This window comes from Lygodium microphyllum, chromosome 10 (genome assembly GCF_053477565.2).
Source record: "Lygodium microphyllum isolate KBCC chromosome 10, Lygodium_microphyllum_v1.1.10, whole genome shotgun sequence".
Taxonomy (NCBI): Eukaryota; Viridiplantae; Streptophyta; class Polypodiopsida; order Schizaeales; family Lygodiaceae; genus Lygodium; species Lygodium microphyllum.
Genome location: NC_141144.1, coordinates 129224821 through 129243495, shown reverse-complemented (window position 1 = coordinate 129243495; position 18675 = coordinate 129224821). Strand labels below are relative to the sequence as shown.

Genomic DNA, 18675 nt, shown 5'->3' with positions numbered 1-18675 from the left:
ATAGAATTTGTAGTGGGAGTTCTCTCGTTATATCACAATACCAAGCCAACGACATTGCGATACCATAAAGAGTATCATGAGATACCTTAAGGGCATTGCAAACTTAGTACATTTTCTATGGCAACAAGGCTAATGGAGTCATGGGCTACACTTAACTCTAATTATGCATGCTATGCAAATAATAGAAAGTCTACCTCTAGCTATGTCTTCATCTTTACTAAAAATGTTGTTTCTTGGATATCTAGGGTGTAAAAATGTACTACCTTGTCTACTACTAAGACAAAGTACATTGCAACCACTAAGGCTTACAAAGAGACCCTATGGTTAGACCGTCTGATTGCAAACCTTGATATTATTCTTGCAACTCTATTCTACATTCAAAATCCGAGTACCAATCAATTGACACATAATTCAATCTTTCAAGTAAAGACTAAGCATATTGAGAGACTATTTTTTCATCAAAGGTGATTAATGACAAACACATAAAGTTTGTCAAGATCTCTACAAATAAGAATCCTATTAATATTCTCACTAGAAGTTTTATAATGGAACATTATTCCTTTCATATAAAGATTATGGATATAGGATGAGGTGATGTCTTTCATCCAACTAGACTCATATACATACAATATGCTTTTCTCATCTCTTAATTTATTTGCATCTAAGTGAAAGATTATTAGGTATTAAATGCTAATTGTGCTTAGCTACCTATATTTACCTTGTACTCAATACCTACACACTTATCACTACATGTGGCGACTACTCATCACTGCCTTTATCCTTTATTATTCACTATGATAAAATAACTTTAAAAAGACGTCACACATCATGATTATTGAGAGTTCATATACTAGTATTACTCTTTTGAGTTCAAACCTCCATAAATAGAGCTCTTGTTTCTACTTGTACTCCTCTCGTTGTTGCTCATCATTTCAATAAGCTCTCCATTAGAGTTCTCACATACTATTGTTATCCTCGAGTTCAAACCTCCATAAACAGAGCTCTTGCTTATACTTGTACTCTTCTCACTTTCATTGCTACTCACCCTTTCAATAAGTGCTCCATTGTTTTTTTTTTTTTTGCATTATTACATGTATTACACATATATATAGAGTTAAAGTTCAACTATGGCATTCACATGAATAGTCTTTATGGATTTGACATTTCCAAACCTCATGAATTCTCTCATGACAACTTATGAGTGATAACTAAGATCCAAGATATCATACCTTTTAAGTAAAAACTTATATTTTATTAGTAATGTAAAATGAAACAAAACAAAGATACACAACTTTGTGCATGTGTGTGTGTTCAAAATATGAGACAATGAACTTATCGAAGACAATATATTCATCATGTGTAAGATGCTGAGACCACCACATCAAAACTCTTTCTATGATGCAAAATTGGATGTATAGATTTCATCTTTAAGAAAACAAGATATTGTACATCCGACTGGATGGTACTACATTTATGTAATGTTGCCATGGTATGAATCATTAAGATCTACAAAATCAAAAATAAAAAGGAATTTCCAACATAAGTCAAATAATCTTCTTCAATCTTCCACAAACAAGTTAAGAGTAAACCAATTTTGATGAAGGATTCAATCCCATACCTACAAAACCATCCATAATAATGAGTTAGTAATGGCAAACCCACCATTATGGGATGCATCTGATCACACCAAGCTTAATTACAAAACTTGAGCAATAAAGAGTAAGTGAGTGTGTGTGTGTGGCTTTTAATTACTAGTTTTTCAAAGTCGTAAAATGCACAATCCAACATCAAAGACAAAACTTTGCATTTTTTTATTGACTTCATTTTATTACAAGTGTCCATCAAAGAGTCAAGCCAGATATTCTACACCACAAAGTGATTTCACCATTGGAAAGATATCATTTTCCTTTTGCCTCTTAATAAAATCCTTCTACGAAAGTATTTCAGCAAGTCCTAATAGAACCATTTGCATTAGCAACAATCCACCATCTACCTATATAACATTCAATATATACATCAAAATATGATATTCATATGACATCTAATTAAGGGTTAATATCAATTGATGTTATCAAGCCTAATCATGCATATAAGTGGTATCTTTGCAACTATTGTGAAAGTTTAGGAGTGCTACAAAACCTGGAATGCCAATATAGTTGTTTAAGAATGTAGATGGCCTCTCTAAACAAGTTGAGGTTAGTAATTATATTAGCAAGTATGCTATTATAGAGCTACTTCTTATCTAAAGGAGGAAGACAATATTTACTCATCCTAAAAGGACGTACAATCTTTTTTAAAGGATGATTTGGTGGTAAGAAATGGTAAAGCACATGGAGCAAATAAGACATTAGGGAGATTATAAAGGGGATTTACTTAGTTAAATCCTTGCACATAATCTAGGACAAAGAAGACACAAAGTGGGCCTTTGGTTGGCATGCTTGATCTCCCACCTACCCACCATTAGCCTCCACTAGCCATTAGCCAATAGGATGTATTAAGCAACATTAAAGCAAACCACATGCAACAAGTTGGAGGTGTTGTCCACAAAAGCTATCATTTCCATTGGACTCTTGCACAACATTTTGGTTTGTTAAATCCCTCTTGCTATGTACAAAGCTAGTCTACTACAATAAGATTTCACATTGAATTAGAGATGATATATCTATTTGGCCTTATATTAAACTCTAGATCAACTTCCTCGACATGTAAATCCAAATCTAGGCAACCCCCTGGCTTTGTCATGTAAATCCAATTCAAGGCAGCTAAAAGCCATCTAGCTATTGTAGAAATGGAACATTCACTTTTAATAAGAGTTCATATATATTTTTGGCTTTAAATTAAACACTTGCTCAACTTTCTTGTCATGTAAATCCAATTCAAGTCAACTCCCTAGCTTGTTCTACTTACACAAAAATTGCCTCTCATTTGAGGTTACTATGTTCTCTTACTTTTAAAGCACTTAAATATGTTTGTCGAACCAAAGAAAAACAATAACAAAAAGCACATACATAGCTTTTCTATTGCACATACATAGCTTTTCTATTGAGCCCAAGTCCTAAATCATTTAGTCCATGGTAAGCTCAAGATCAAGTTGACAAGGCAACCATCCAACCATTGCACTAGACTGTCTCACACAAAGACAACAAAATGGCACGGTGAATCTTACTCATAAAGTAGGTGCTGCCCTTCCCTTGAAGGGCATACCACCAAAATACCCTGGGTAGTGTGGCCCAAACTCCAAACCCACCCCTCCTCTCAACCAACCAAGCCTCCTTGCATATATATAGTCTTAAAACTTTTTTTCCACCCATTCATTCCTCCAAAATTAAGAGTCAATGCCATTGTCTTGTTAATCTATTGCTTGAAGAAACATTATTAAGAGCACATACATGCCACACAATTCAATCCAATGTTGCACGAACCATCGACAAGATAATGGCATTGGCTGCTTACCAAAGCTACTTTTCGTCCAAGCTAGCTAAGACTCAAGGCCTAGATGACCCTCTAGGCTAATTCACTTGTCACACACGTAATGCATTTGGATGGGATATGAACTTTCCCTACTTTGTAGATATAATCTCTAATATTTTCTATAATTCATCTTTGCTAGCTAAAATCATAGAGAATGTTTTAAAGTAATTACACTTTAATTTCCTCAAGTAGGACTCGAACCTACGACCAATTAGTTTTCAACCAATTGCTTCCATATACGAGGAACACAACTTCCCAATTAGATGTTATTGTTAACATGAGTTCTTTAGCCGATAATTAGAAATGCAAGACTCATATTAGAAGATGTTCCTAGGCATGTTAGGGATTCAATTCACACATGCATGTACACAACGGCAATTCCAATATTCACGTTTTCTCCCAAAAAACTCTGATACATACTGAAGAGAAAATCATTTGTTTGTTGTTTGTTGTGTGGCTATTTGTTATTCAATGATAAAAAAGAGCAATATCTTCTACTCCATTCTTAAGGTCGAGTAACTTCACGTTATATGCCTTCACAAACTATGCTGCTTGTGTCTAGCTACATATTTCCTGCTCGATGATTAAATGCCTACATATGCACAATATTTCCCACACCTTATTTTTCATCCGAAATTGGCCTTCTTTCAATCACAAAATAGCATGTAACTTCATAATGAATACCTTCTTGAAATTCAAGGTTTATAGTTGCATAGGTGTATCCACAATTAACTGATGGCTAGACTCACAGTTGCTAGTGCACAAGTTCTTCACATGAGATTTAACACTGCTGCCAGTAGATGTCATCTTTGAAAGATGTGATAAGATCCATCGCTGAATACACTACGCTCTCAGGAAACCTGGACAACACTAGGTCTACAGCTTGATCAACCCTCTCTGCTACAACTGATTTCTTGTCCATGTTATACAATTCCCCAATCAGGGTGTGCACTTTTGGTCTATCCATATGCTTCATGCCCTCAATGCTAGTATTTTTAATATTATGTAGAAACAAAAATGGACATTGTTGGACAGAATAAAAGACTGGAAGAATTAAAATTTGTCAACCACATCACAGTTGGAATAGAGCTTTTTCAAACAGAAGCTGCAAGTGGGATACCTTGTGTTCTCTAATTGCTAGCTTATTTATCAGGCCATAGGCAACAATTAGGGACAAGGATCTGAGATAGCCTGAGCTGAACCACAGCAGACAGAACCATTCCCACCATGCCTTAAAAATCTAGATAAGCCAAAATGATGCATATGGATATGAAAAGAACAAGGATCTGAAAGAGCCTGAGATGAGCCACAGCAGACAGAACCATTCTCACCATGCCTTTAAAATCTAGATAAGTAATTTACAAAATGTAGAGCTGATGGGGCTCCTGATGAGCTGCAGCACAGAATACCCCCACACATGCACAGCTATAACTAGGCAAATGATAAAGTGAACTTAAGACAAACAATACCGGTACATGATGCTACAAACTGAGAGCTCCAACCACTCAACAAACCATCAAACACCTGAATTTGTGTTGGCCAATACCTGTTGGTTGTTCCTCAGCTTCAACATCCAGCCTAATGTCACAGCACAGTGCCCAAGAAACTTTGTAACAGCTTCATCAACATTCAAGTAAACAATCCACCACTTTCCTTGAAGGAACATCTAAGCTGATTAAAAAGACTAGCAATTCCCTCTGAGGTGGTAAAGACAGATCTGAGAACTATAAATAGTGTAGCGAACCTAAGTTAGACCATCCTAGTAGAGAGACTAGATAAGACTTCCAAAACTACATAAAATTTTAGAAACATGCCATAAGATTAACAACTTCCACCTCATCCAAAGATATGCTAGCTGTACAAAATCAGTAATTTCCTCTAAAGATGGCAGAGACAGAACTGGAAATGTAGAAACACTCTAGAAAACGAAATTATACCATCCTAATAGAGAGACCAACTTTCAACACTGCATAAAACTCAGAAATGTGTCATGAGGACAACTTCCCACTTCCAGAGCTTTACCCCCATTCATGACCATATCTCAAAAATAGAACCCCCTCTGAAACTCCCCAAATGTACAGCCTCATGCACCTATGGCAATTAGAATATCCAGTATCAGATTCATGAAAGAGTTGGAAGTTTGACAAGTTTGGATCTTGCCCAACATATCAAAGATCCCACAATTACATGAAGAAGTGCAAACACTGCAATTAAAATCTGATTACACCCTGAAAAGCCAAGAACTAAGACAGATTCAAATTACTGAATGGTCTGGCAGCTTATTAAATGTCTATATATGAGTAACTTCTAAAAGGAAAATTTCACCCTTGAGGCTACATATATCCATGCTAGCACATATTGGAAAGTTTAGCAGAACAGCTGTACTGACCCTGCTTAGTCTACATTTCGGTGCACTCAGGTATGAGATTGCTACTGATGCTACAGAGACAACTCAAAACTTTTGAATAAGTCAAGAACCTAAGAAGTTTCTGCACACACCTCCAAAAAGTTCAAAGTCCGACACACCCCTCCCAAAAGCTCAAAGTCCAAGCAACAAAGCAAACCATATTACATACCAAGAATTGCAGTCTTCTAAACATGGCTAGCACTTGGTACGTCTAAGGCTCAAGAGAACAAATAAAATTTCAGAAACTTTCACAAAAACCATTGCAAAATATTACAATGAGTTCTAACAATGAGCTTAACAGACCAATTTGCAAATGCCCAAATGCCAGCGTGAGTTAAAACACTACTGTACAACCTCCTTAAACCCACAATAAAATGGTCAATGAGGCTACACCTCATAAAACCATTGAAAATCTCCTAAGTAATCTTTAAAACTTTGGATGTCAATCTTCAGATTTAATGTAGATGGGAAATCTTTCCATACCAGATGTGGAATAAAGACTCAAGGCCTTCCAACTCTTGTACCACACTCTACAGTTGTGGAGCAAACAGAAAATCAGTGTACACTACTACAACCCTTAGCAGCCTCCACCAGTACAATTATCCTGCTTGGCTGTAATCAGAGTTTTGAATTTCTAGGGGAGTAAAAGATGGTAGGACTGAACATTGTCAAGGCCTCCAAACCTTGCATTGAAATCTTCCAACCTTGTGAACAAATATGCCTTTCCACCTTTCGAAATACAGCAATTCTGCATTGAACTCCCTTAGGAGAAGATAGATACTTTACAGTTCATTTGAAGCAAACACAGATGGATGAATCTAAACTTTTCACAACAAAACTGTCAAAATAAAGTTGTCACTGCCAATTGCTTTTCCTTGAATCAACTTCCCAAGTACGTTGCAAACACAGCTGACACAAATTTCACTGCAGCATAGGGCCAGCAGCTTTTCTACAGGTGTGTAAGGCCCTCCTAGCAGACCAAAACTACAATTACAATTGCTTTTCCTTGAATCAACTTCCCAAGTACGTTGCAAACACAGCTGACACAAATTTCACTGCAGCAAAGGGCCAGCAGCTTTTCTATAGGTGTGTAAGGCCCTCCTAGCAGACTAAAACTACAATTACCTGCATCCTGTGACTGCAATACAAAACCTTGAGGCTCAGAAGTTTCTGGAAGCCAATCACGTATCTGAAAGTTGGTTCATGCCTTCTGAAGCATGAGCTTGGTAGGATCTTCACTCAGTAAACATGGAAAACCAGTTTATTTCAGGGTGCATTCAAAACTCTCGTAGAATCTACAACTCTCAAGATGTCACCTTTAAATTTAGATTCCAACAGCAGAAAGATTTCCATCGGCAAACTTTTGAAGGCATTGAGGGGTGTGAAATCAAATGTAGATCTTGAAAGTCATACAACATACAGACTAAGCTTGAACCTCACACTAATGAGGCTAACTGCTCGCAGCTTCACATAGTCAAAACCATGTTTCGACACTGTAATTCTTTCTTAGAACTGAAGTACATCATCTTACTGGTCTGAATTTGTTAATTAGTATATCCTTTAGGAAATTGGAAAAAATCACTATGTGCAGTGGCAAATTGACTGAAATGTTAAAATATTGTAAATGATTCAACACTGGATCAGTGTAGGCACGTGATGCAGACTTTAAGCTATAAGTGTCCTAGGAGGCATGGGACAAAGAATCAGGAAGCGAGTGATCACCACTTGTGTGGCAGATTAGGACTATTTCAGTAGGTCAACTATTACATAATTCATAAACTAGATGAGGCATACTACACCTTGAACCAGTCATGGGTACAACTACACCATGATGCATACTACACCCTGAAGCAGCCACAGGTTCAACTACTGTGAATTATGCTACAGCAGATTCCCTACATCGTATAACCACATCCATACGAAGCATATGTCTCATAAGCGGGCTTCCTACCTTGTGTACTGTATCTGAACCTTTTATGTATAGACAACATGACTATCTACTACGTAGGATCATCCTGATTCCGATGCCATTGTGATACTGATGCCATGATGATGCAAGTAAATAAACAATAAAAAATCAGAGTACCACAGTAGCCATTGTAAAAGCTCCAATCACCAACGATGGCAAAGTTACAACTAGCACCTATACGCTGATGGTTGCTTTAACAAAACTAAAACTCCTAAGAACATTTATCATCGCATCACTTCCAATTCAAGGAACGCCCATGCTATTAGTATACAAAAGGCCCAATTGAGTAGGACACAGGTGGCCCAACTGAGTTCTGCAGGTCTACTGTGTTGCCTGTACAACATATGTTGATAAGGCAAATTGTTTAGATGTGTGTAAATCCTCATCCGAACAGTCTCAGTCTTTGTATTTGGTTACTGAGCCATTAGGGAACCGTGCCTATGCCATGAGACATGAATCTACGATCACCGATGTATAGCACAATCAATCCAAAAGATACATCTCCGCATTAACGCACAGAACACAACCACATACGCAAGGAAACGAAAGGTGCAAGACACACAACGGTGTGAGGGGCAGGAATCCCCCCTCACAAGACAGGAAAAAGTCTGCTCTTTATATTGCAGGCGGACCCACCCCGTGAGCGCACCCATAGGGGAAGGATCCTCTCTTGCTGCGTCTTCAGAAAAACGCAAAGCAGAGATAAAATCTCTCTGTTTCTCTCTCAAGATCTAGTAGCTTCAGGATCTGAAAGCACCTCGTTCGGATAGAAGCTGAGGAAAAACAACAGATCTGAAATCATCTCGTTTAAATCAGATCCGCCTACTCTGCTTCAGGATCTACTGGCTTGATCTGCAAAATCAAAGAACCAGAAAAGAGGAATCTTTGCAAATGATGCATGGTAGTAACAGACAGCATCAAACCTCTCAAGTCTCCACCGACACACAGTTAATATCCCGAAGACCTGTGAGAAGCTCGTGAGGTTCAGATCGAAGGTTGATTGGGAAGGACGGGACCCAGAAATGAAGGACAGCAGGTATGGAGGAGGCCAGACGAAGCTTTTGTACAACAGAAAGGCAGAAAGCACGACGGAGAGGAAAAGGCGTACCTGTTGCCCTTTTTGGGGGAATTTAAGGCTGGTTACACACAGCCATTGCCTGCCCTGTCTCTGCCCAGTTTTGGTGGGCACACGAAAAGTTGACTTGTCCGCCACCTATTTACACACTCAGCGGCTCTGCCGTTCATCTTTCGTCTGCAATCGTTTTCACACCGGCCACCACCTAAGCATCGAACACTTCTTGAATTATATGTGAATGAAGGGATGCTATGGATGTCGATCGTTATCGACATAATAAATATTATTTGAATACATGGTTGATTAAACACAATTATTGATGCTAGATTTGTTTTAAACGATTAATAAAATTTAAAAATGCGACTAATCAAACTAAAAGCGTTACAAAACTTTTAAAAAAGGCTAATAACACTAACACAAATTAGTAATGAAAAAGACAGCAGGGGAGTTGAACCCATTCACCATGCTGCTGAGGCATGGCTCTACCCAGCTCTCTACGGAAAGGTGAAAAGAGGGAAAAAAATTTAGCACACCACCCCCTCTTTCCACCTACACTGTAGATACTACAGAAGTTTACTCACTATTGTCTTCATCATCAATTTCCTCCGCAAAGTCAGAATCACCAAAGACTATTCTCACATTTGCATTCTCCCTCTCTTAAAACATGGATGGAGCAATGTTGTCTCTTTGAGATGCCCCCCCAGGATGGCTTGCCTATTATATTGGCTCCGTTGCTTGAGTTCTTTGTATTGCTTGTGTGGTACCTGTGTTAGTTAGCATAGCAACCTCTATTAATCTATTCCTCAAACTATTTTGTTGGTCCATGTCTTGATAAGGTGCATTACTTTCTCTCTCAAGTTCCGTTGTTGCTTCACGTATCCATGCATCATCAAAACTATCTCCATGCACAATACATATATTATGTAGAACAAGGCATGCTGCCACCATCTTTGAGACATTTTATAAAAGCATGTCATATCTCTTCAACAATATACGAGATCGCACTTTAAGGATATCAAAAAGCATACGAGTACGTGATTGTATATAATTCCAACAATAATGTTCCGAAGATAGTCCATCCTTACTACCCTTGAAAGGAGGAAGCATCCAAAAACGTGCAATATAAGCGCAATCACCTACTAGACAGTATTGTCCCAGAGCTTTGTTTGTGCATCATTTTCCTAAGTCTGAACGTTGAATAACATTCCAATAGTGCATAGAACCTGCCCAGCCAACGTCATATAAGTCCCAAACAACACAATTGGCTGCTACACTTATCTGTAGAATAATTGAGTGAAAGCCCTTCCTATTAAAATAACCTTTGTGGTTCTCTCTTGGGGCAATGATGGGTATATGACTACCATATACTGCACCAACAACATATGGTATACCTCAAAGGGCCAAAAATGCATCTGTATATTTTTACATTTATTATGATGTTGGCCACTTTATATACATACCATGTAATCCAGATGCAGCCAGTGCATCACAAAAGTCCAAAATAGTCGACTATGTAAACAAACTTGAGACTCCATACAAATCAGCTATAAGTCCCAAATTTGAGCCTCTCACCAAGTGATGCAGAGCCACACAAACATGCTTCTTCACAGGCATTGCTCTTCTATAGTTCTCGTTCTTGAGTCGCATTTGTGGTGCTATTTAAATGTATTCCTGCTAACTTGCAACCTGCTTTTAAACATTCAATTTGAATAACTCCCCAAAAGCCCCTCCTCCATAAAAGTTTGTGGTCTTGGATAGGCCCAATATGATCGTTAATCATGCCTTCGCTAACATATCCTAACTCGACATGCAACGTAACCTCAAGCCATGCACTCCATCAAAGTATGCAACTACATATTATCATCATCCTTGTCATCCAAATCACTTAACAATGGTTGAAACATTGCCATGAAAGCAACCCCAACACTGATGACACATTATTAAAAGACTTTTGATTACATCTAACAGACCAAATACAGAGAAGGCAAGTGTATCCATGATAACAAGCTTGCGCTCTTCAAATGCTTTCTTTTCCTCTAAGTTTGATTTTTGGTTGGCTAGGGTGGTGCTAGCCATGTCACTGATGAGAGACTCCTCTATCTTTTTGCCCTTCTTATTGTGTGCTCCTTAGTAGGTCATTTGATCTTGCCCGATCTTTGAAGGCTCATTGGAGCCAATGTCTTCCTAGGTGTGGTCACCTGGATCATTGGAGACTGATATAGTGTTGTTTTTTGGAGAAGACAACCCACCAACAAACGAGGCATGTGCATCGTTGAAAACTTTGGCACGATTCCACACATATTCATCCACAAGATTATACCATTGACAAATGATCCTACGATCATTGCCTGATATGGCATTGTGGGCCTTATTGATACCAGGAGGCATAGATCACAGTGGATTTCATGAGTTTTTTTTATTAAACAGCGGATTCCGTGAGGTTTTGCAGTGGATTCCGTAAAACTATATTTATTTGTCGGGGTTCATACACAAGGTGGATTCCTTGTACGAGAAGTTGACGGGGAGGCCTGTCCTTTTCAGTGCATGTGGGCAATTCCATAGCGGGTGATTCTACAAAATACATATTTAAATTAATGGACATTTATGAGTTTAGAGTGCACTCGTATTAAATTAAGGTTAGGACAGAGTTCCAACCTATTTATTTATTTTGTAGCTAAAGACTGTTAGGTATTCACTTTTGTTGGTTTAATTTTATTATTTTTCAACAATTGTGAATGCTTCAATTGATGTGTAGAGCAGGCAGCGGTGGCGTTGGGAAGCATTGGGCGATAGCATGTATTCAAATTACTTAGAAAATTTATCATTTTTTAATGGCCGAGCACCTTATCATTAAAGACGTGGCACTTATATTTATTTAGGTGTGCTTATTTATTGAAGCACTTGACAAATATTTATTATTTTGTATACGCATAGACGCACGATTTAAATATTTCATTATTGGACATTGTATTTGGGCACACCTCAACTTTTGGGACGCCCAACCGCTTTATTCTTTATTTGGACAAAAGCAAACACAAAAGCTAAAGCATGCTAATTGTAAAATTGGGCTATTTTTTAGCTTTGAGATGAATAAATTTAGAAATACATGCCTTGTGCAGCACTCACACAAGGAATGCGGGGAGATTGTGTCTAATTTGTCTTTTTGTCTCATATCGTGCAAACTCTCTTCTTGCTTTTTATGAGTTTTAGCAGAGTTCTTTCTTCTTGGGGACCTTCCAACGCTCACTACATATGCATCTAGTATCCGATTTGCGCACCAATGGTATCAGAGTGAAGCTGAGATCAAGGGATTCCAATCGCTTACCGTCTCGTGCGAAGGCAAAGCTCCTGGAAGGAACAGAGTTTACAGTCAATCTCGCAATGAACAGTCAATACCATCGTGTTCCTGGCGGTGAAGAAGCCCCTATTGTGCTGTTGGATCGCGAAGGACCACTCTCTGGCGAGATGGAGGACCATTTTTCAAGCTCCTTCATCAAGACATTTTTTTTCTCGAACAAAAGCAGATAAGAAACTTTTATTAAGTTTGATTACAAAGCTTAATAAGCTTTCAAAAAAGCTTAAACTCTCAATCTCCATCGTCAGCGGGGCAGCAAGACGTATTGATCGTCGCTAAATCAAACGTTGACATCCTCTCGATTTGCACACTAAAATTCCAATTTGATAAGCTTTTTAACATAAAGCTTCAAGCTTATAAGCTTTACTAAGGCTAAATTTCCAATTTTCAATCTTTCCCATAGTGGCTGTTCACACTAAACCAACCTTGAACCGGTTTTACAACTCCAGTAAGCCCCTATTCGTACCTGCACTTTGACAGACACAATTTTCAGCAAGCAAACTGACACGCACAATCTATTTCCCTCTTGAAAGAAGACCTTCATCAATTTCCATAACCGTATCAAGAAGGAAGATCGCAAAAAAGCTATTATAAAAAAAAAGCAAGCCTTGTAAACCCAACCTTGAGCTACGCTCACTCCGCTAACAAGATTTCAAGTGTGTGAGGTTATTTGACATTTTGCAGGATGTCCGATCAAAATATGGAAGATTTTATGGCCGAAGGTGATTTACTAGAACCAAGGTGGAGCAAAAATTCGACCTAATTATTATGCAGCTTCAAGAGGAATGAAGAGCACGTCAAACTTTGTAAGCTCAATTGGCCACTCTTCAACGATCTCTAATTGATCAAGATGGACCGTAACCCGAAGATGTTATACAACGTACGATCAATGCGACACTCCAAGCACAATTTATCAGGAAAGAAGCCAAGATACGTAAAAGAAATTTCAAATTCCGTACTTTTAATGGGTTACGTGACGGAAAAAATGTTCTCACTTTTATCAGTTAGTTTGATTATTATTTCCATGAATAGTATGCCAAAAAAAAAAAACTCAAGTGTGTCACTAACCATTTAGTGGATAGAGCATCATTATGGTGCATTGTTGTCTGCAAGAGTATTGATTGTCCTGCTACTTGGGAGTCTTTTCAAAAGAAATTTTTGCAGAATTTTCTTCCACCTCAATTTCATGAAAAAGCAATCAAACAATGGGATCTTCTGCAACAAAGAGATTGTGAGCCTATTTTTCAATACACTGAGCGCTTTTGGAATGCCTTATTGCAACTTCGAATACTTGAAGATGTACTTGAGGCGATCCACAAGCGCAAGTTTATGTATAGTCTACTTGGTCACTTCTATGCGGAGGTGAACATGTTCAAGCCAACGACTCTTGAGGATGTGATTTCTTTGGCCCATGATATTGAAGACAAAAATCGAGGACGAAGAAGCGACCACAACAATTTTCAACTAACGGTAACTTCTGTACAAAGCAATTCAATTATAACTATCAAAATCGCTTTGTTCATCCTTCTTTTCGTAAATCCTAGACATGACCCCCTGCTTTACCATCAAACACAAATTCAAATCCTAAGCCATCTTTCCAACCAAATCCCAACATACCTAAACTCCCAGCCATTACTAATAATGTTTCCAAAGCCAAGTCTATAGTTTGCTACAAGTGCCACCAACCTGGACACCTAGCGGTGAATTGTCAATCCAAAAAGCCAATTGTTCACATAAACTACTTGGGAGTAATTGAAGATGAAGACCATGAAGAAATGCTAGATTTCACGGAAGACGATGATGATATCGATACTACTTCAGATACTTTACCAAGAATGCCAAAGCCCATGCGCATACAAAATAATAAATATTTGTCAAGCGCTTCAATAAATAAGCACACCTAAATAAATGTTAGTGCCATGCCTTTAATGATAAGATGCATACCCATAAAAAAATGATAGTTTTTTCTAGGTAATTTAAATACACGCTATCGCCCAGTGCTTCCAATGCCACCACTACCTACTCTACACATTAACTAAAGAATTGACAATTTTTAGATAATAATAAAATTAAATCGACAAAAGTCACTACCTAGCAGTCTTTAGCTACAAAATAAATAAATAGGTTGGAACTCTATCCTAACCTTAATTTAATACGAGTGCACTCTAAACTCATAAACGTCCATTAATTTAAATATGTATTTTGCGAAATCACCCACTATGGAATCACCTACGTGCACATTAAATTAACATGATGCCTGAAAAGGATAGGCATCCCCATCAACTTCTCGCATAAGGAATCCACCTTGTGTATGAGCCCCGGTAAATAAATATAGTATTACGGAATCCACTGCAAAACCTCACAGAATCCACCATGGTCTCACGGAATCCACCGTGGAATATGTATCCTGGTATCATACCCTTGGGGTGGGATAACAATTGTCCTCAATTGCTATTAGCTCAATGTGGAGCGAGCAGTGAGGGGTAAGCTCTTAGGTCACAGGCATGCATCCATTGGGCCCCTTCAATAGGATGATTTTTAAACATAACCAAATATCTAAAGCATCTATGGCCAATTGTAGTGGTCATAAAGTCAGTATCTAGAATAGTTTCAGGTTCAAGGATTTTAGTTTCTTCTTCTAACAAAGGAGGGTTTTCATAGACAGGATGGACATGTAATTTTCCTCTAAAAGGTCATAACAAACTTATATGAAAAGTATTATGGATTTTTCAGTATTAGGGTAGTTCTAATTTAAATGCATTGTCATTGATTTTGTGAATAATCTTGAAAGGTCCATAAAATCTAGGAGCTAACTTAACAACAAGGTGTCTCTCAACACTCTGTAATCTCCTCTTTTCAATGTGTAACCAAATATAATCATCAACTTTGAAACTCATAGCTTTTCTTTTCTTGTTAGCTTGTTTAGTGTATGATTGTTGGGCTTTCACAATCATGTCTTTGACTTCAGCAAAAATAGTGGTATGCATATTGGCAATATCATCAGCAGCTTTAACTTTGTTTGACAAGGATGTAACATGCGTAGGCAATCTATGTCCATAAATGATTTCAAAAGATGCTTTCTGTGTAGCTATGTGTGGTATATTATTGTATGCAAATTGAAGTAAATGCAAGTGTGCATCCCATGTTTGTGGTTTTGAAATTGTGTATGCACTCAAAAGATCTAAAATTGTGATATTAGTAGCTTTTGTTTGCCCATTTGTTTCACGATGAAATGCAGATGAGAAATCAATCTTTGTACCTAAATTAGCAAACAAAGTAGTCCAAAAATTATTGCAAAATCTAGAATCACGATCTAAAATAATAACTTTTGGTAAACCATACTAAAAATAGTCTTCAAAAATAATTGTGCAGCTTGAGATACAGTTAATGTTTTCTTGCATGGAATGAAATATGCTTGTTTGCTAAATCGATCTACAATGGTCCAAATCACATCATGATTAGCTTGGGTGTTAGGCAAACCAGTTATAAAATCCATTGAAATATGTTCCCATGGTCGTTCAGGAATTGGTAAAGGCATTAATAAACTATATTGCTTACCATGGTGTCACTTAACTCTTTGACAAATTAAATACTCAAATACAAAGTTAGAAACATCAAATTCCATCTGTGTGGCCAGTACAAATCTTCAACCAACATACACTATAATGGAGATTTTGGATAATTGGATGAAAAATTTAAATAAAAGCAGCCCATTTAATATGATGGTCAGAGATTTGTAACTGACTGAGGAGATGTTTGATACTTTGTTGGTTAGTTTGATCATAAATTCACATCCCATTAAATAGTGTTTCCATTAATGTAAAGCTTGTAGTACAACTAGAAATTCCTTATCATAGGTAGAATACTTTAATTTAGATAGTTTAAGTTTGCAGCTAGAGTAGCCTATGGGATGTGAATCTTGCATCATGACAACTCCTATTCCAGATCCGCTAGCATCAATGACTACTAGAAAGAATGGTCTATTAAAGTCAAGTAATTGCAAAATAGGGGCATGGGTTAAAGCATGTTTCCATAAGTTAAAAGACATTTGTTGATTATCAAACCAATGATATACAATACCTTTCTTTAACAATTTTGTCAAAGGCAATGCAAGCAATGAAAAATTTCTCACAATTTTTTTGTAAAAGCTAGCAAGACCTAAGAAAGATCATAATTCATGCACATTTTTAGAAATCAGTCAATTCAAAATTGCTTCTATATTTTTAGGATCAACTTGAATACCATCAGAAGAAACAATATGTCCTAAGTATTCAATGTGGGTTTGGAAAAAATCACCCTTTTCAAGGTTACCATATAATTGATTGTCTTTCAATAATTTAAAAACCAAAGATAAATGTTCATAATTCTCGTTCTCATTCTTATTGAAAACCAATATATTATCAAAGAAAACAATTACACAATGCTGATGCTTCAAAAATATAAAATTCATCATACAACTGAATGTGGCTAGTGCATTAGTCAAACCAAAAGGCATAACAAGGAATTCATAATTACCAAATTGAGTTCTAAATGCAATTTTGAAAATATCAGGTTTATTCTATCATACTTGATGATATCCAGATTTGAGATCTATCTTGCTAAACATTGTGGCTCCTTGTAGTTTATCCATGAGGTCGTCTACCCTAGGGATCGGATATCTATTCTTAACAGTGATCTTGTTTAGGGCACGATAATCAATGCACATCCTATAGGTATTATTTTTCTTCTTAAGTAATAGGATAGGTGCACCAAAAGAAGAACTACTGAGCCTAATGAGTCCTCGGGTTAATAGTTCTTCAACTTGGACTTGGATTTGTTTTTGTTCAATTTGATTGTGTCTATAAGGTGCTTTACATGGTGGTTGAGAACCAGGAACTAAGTCTATTTTGTGATTTTCAGGACGTGTAGGTGGTAAACCAAGTAGTAAGTCAGCGTCTACCCTAGGGATCGGATATCTATTATTAACAGTGATCTTGTTTAGGGTACGATAATCAATGCACATCGTATAGGTATTATTTTTCTTCTTAAGTAATAAGACAGGTGCACCAAAAGGAGAACTACTGAGCCTAATGAGTCCTTAGGTTAACAAATCTTCAACTTGGACTTGGATTTGTTTTTGTTCAATTTGATTGTGTCTATAAGGTGCTTTACATGGTGGTTGAGAACCAGGAATTTAATCTATTTTATGATCTTTAGGATATGTAGGTGGTAAACCAGGTGGTAAGTCAATTTAAAAAAATCTTTAAATTGTAAAAGAAATTGTACAATATGCCTAGGATGCATCTGATTTTCCTTAGCTTCAATTTCATTCACCCATACTAAATATGATTTGCTACCTTTTTTTATGGCACGTTTAGTCTGTGTGTGACTAAGCAATGGAAAATTGTCTAAAGTGTGCGTACCATTTAATGTGATTTGTTTTCCATTAGAATGACATGTACACATCCAGCATCCGATTTGCACACCACTTATCCTTTCTATATGACTCATAAATGCATCCCCAGTGTTTTATGGATGCCTCACCATCTTTGTCGAGCTCTGGAAATAAAGATGCTAGCTGTGTGGCTACCTTGGACCATACATCCACTTTTTGCTTCGGTAGCTTTGAGAACTCCTCATTCATGGATCCTCAGATGTGAATGAGTTGTATTGTCAATGGATCCTTCCACTGCACAAATGGTTTTTTTGTGGTTGTTGAATGATCTTCTATCTCAAGTCTGTCATCCTAATTCTTTCCTTTCCGCACTTTCTTTGGCTTAGGAGGTTTTGGCGCGTCAAACTCTGATGAAGTTCTCCATGGACACTGCTTGTTGGTATTCTTGAAAGATGGCACGATTATTTATTGAGTTTGAACCAGGTCAACCTCTTTACATGTGTCCTGGATTGCATCACATGAACTTATATGCTTGTGGTTTTTATTGTGGTGGTGCCAAGGGGCCATGTTGAGGACTATGTGCAATTGGACGAAGAATTACATTATTGTGTATTGTTATGGGTCCCTCTATACTTGATTGTCTTGGTTGTTGGAACGGTGCGAATTGAGGAGGACAAGGATTGATCAAAGGAGGACGGTTTGAAAACACATTTAAAGGAATATTTCCAACCACACTATGGCTTGGAACGCCAAGACTTTGGCTCGAAAAGTCCATAAAGTCATTATTGCATATTGCATCGTGGCTCATTTGAGAGTCGAATTGATGAAACTCCTCCATGGGAGTGCTCTCTTGAGAATCCATCAAACTCCACCTTATGCATGAAAATTGATCCATCATTTACAATATGTGAATGGACAAACAAGTTTATCGTTCAATAACTTTATTCTATTCATAACTTTATTGTTCTTTACGTGGCTTTATGAGTAAATTTGTGTATGTATGATTGTCGATTGCATAACTTTA

General features: G+C 37.3%; 1 long non-coding RNA gene across 8 annotated transcripts; it reads right to left on the bottom strand.

The window, feature by feature from the left end:
• Positions 1-1302: 1302 nt before the first annotated feature.
• LOC148030559 (uncharacterized) lies at positions 1303-9038 on the bottom strand. Of its 8 annotated transcripts, none has more exons than XR_015692219.1 (3): positions 5409-8947; positions 5018-5195; positions 1321-1506 (listed from the first exon to the last, which is right to left on the bottom strand). It is a non-coding gene; the product is annotated as an uncharacterized LOC148030559 (long non-coding RNA). The 8 variants fall into 8 exon arrangements; XR_015692222.1 differs by adding an exon at positions 8956-9038 and having other exon boundaries at positions 1332-1506; positions 5018-5562; XR_015692220.1 differs by adding an exon at positions 8956-8971 and having other exon boundaries at positions 1332-1506; positions 5018-8699.
• Positions 9039-18675: the final 9637 nt, after the last annotated feature.